Source organism: Somniosus microcephalus, chromosome 9, assembly GCF_052327205.1.
Source record: "Somniosus microcephalus isolate GS21.2 chromosome 9, FLI_Smic_1.0, whole genome shotgun sequence".
In the NCBI taxonomy this organism is placed as follows: domain Eukaryota; kingdom Metazoa; phylum Chordata; class Chondrichthyes; order Squaliformes; family Somniosidae; genus Somniosus; species Somniosus microcephalus.
In genome coordinates, this window is record NC_140995.1 from 22088739 (window position 1) to 22090682 (window position 1944).

The following is a 1944-nucleotide window of genomic DNA, read 5'->3' on the forward strand; positions in this document are numbered from 1 at the left end:
TGTCTTGCCATCAAAGCCAGGGTCAGAGATCCATGGCTGCCTCAATCTAATCATTCAGACCCAAACTGGCCACAACTGAGTAAAGCTTCAGATCATAAGTATAATATTTTTGAAGCAAAATACTGTTAAAATGCACAGTGGTTTAGTATCAGGGTTTAAGGTGGAGATAGGACATGACCCCAATGGGAATATGTCCCATAGGACAATAAACCACACGTTGATTGTATATCTTAACTGGAACAAGTAATGCTCAGTCTCTACCTAGAATTCACTAAATGCTAGTCTGGAGCACTTCCTAAACGCTAACTCAATACAGTATCTCAAAACTCACACCATCTCTCAAGAGGAGACCATAGACCAGTGCAAGATGGAAAATAAGCCAACAACAGCAGCTGAGGCCAGGCAAGGACAGGGACCCTAATCAGCAGGAGCAATAATTAGTGCAGGCGGAACCTCTATCTTCCCCCACTTCGATTGAATTCAGGAGATGAAGACCAAACAGCAGAGTGATGAAAGGTGTCGTTGACAGTGCTATCATGCAGCACTTACTCACCAATAACCTGCTCACTGATGCCCAGTTTGGATTCCGCCAGGACCACTCAGCTCCAGACCTCATTACAGCCTTGGTCTAAACAAGGACAAAAGAGCTGAATTCCAGAGGTGAGGTGAGAGTGACTGCCCTTGACATCAAGGCAGCATTTGACCGAGTGTGGCATCAAGGAACCCTAGTAAAACTGAAGTCAATGGGAATCCAGGGGAAATCTCTCCACTGGCTGGAGTCATACCTAGCACAAAGGAAGATGGTTGTGGTGGTTGAAGGTCAAGCATCACAGCCCCAGGACATCATTGCAGGAGTTCCTCAGGGCAGTGTCCTAGGCCCAACCATCTTCAGCTGCTTCATCAATGACCTTCCCTGCATCTTAAGGGCAAAAATGGGGATGTTCGCTGATGACCGCACAGTGTTCAGTGTCATTCGCAACTCCTCAGATAATGAAGCAGTCCATGCCTGCATGCAGCAAGACCTGGATGACATTCAGTGTACTGGCCTCGCTAGACGTGCTCCTATCTAGTTATCCAGCAAGTTAAATACTTATTCAAAATAATTCCTCGTGAAGCCGTTTGCTGTTTTGAAGCTTTACTTGAACAAATTTGTGAAACTGTAAACAAAGACAAAGTATGTTTTGTACATAAACTGAGTACTATACATTCGATATTACATAAGATATAAACATATTTACAACAGTAGAATAGACTAATTGTATAACTAACTAACATTTGGACTAACTTCTGTAACTATCAAATATTAACCTTTTATAAACATAGTGTTATCAAAATACTACACTGACAAAGTTGCTATCATGCTAATAGACAAAGATACTCACAGATATTGCGCCTGGCCTAATATAGAAGATCAGATTACATTGGATTGCGAATCCCTCATGGAATTCTCCATTACTCAAGCCAGGTTCTTCCTGAAATTCTACTTCCTGGGATTCTACTTCCTGGGTCACACAGGAAGAAAGGTCAAATGACCTCTCACACAGGAAGAAAGGTAGAAAGGTCAAATGACCTCTCCTCCCACACAAACACTGCTAACACATAACCACCACCAGAGAGTGCTATCTGCACATAAAATGGTCCATAAGTCCAGAACACTCCCCGTCTGGGGTCGTTAATGACTCCACATAGTCCGAACTCTACTCGTCACTGGAGTCCTCTGGCGACAAAAGAAGAACCACCTTGGAGATGGTCCGTCGGTGTTGATGATAGGATGTAGCTTCATTAGACTGCTGTGAGGGGGTAGGTTGCGTTTTGCTACGCACAGTTCCAATCTGGGTATGGTGAGGTCTGGCTGGGGCACCAACTTGCCTCTATCAAAGACGAAGCCGATTTTGCTTTGTCCTTCTTGAGTGGTGACTTTCAGATAAGCCACACTTACAATGG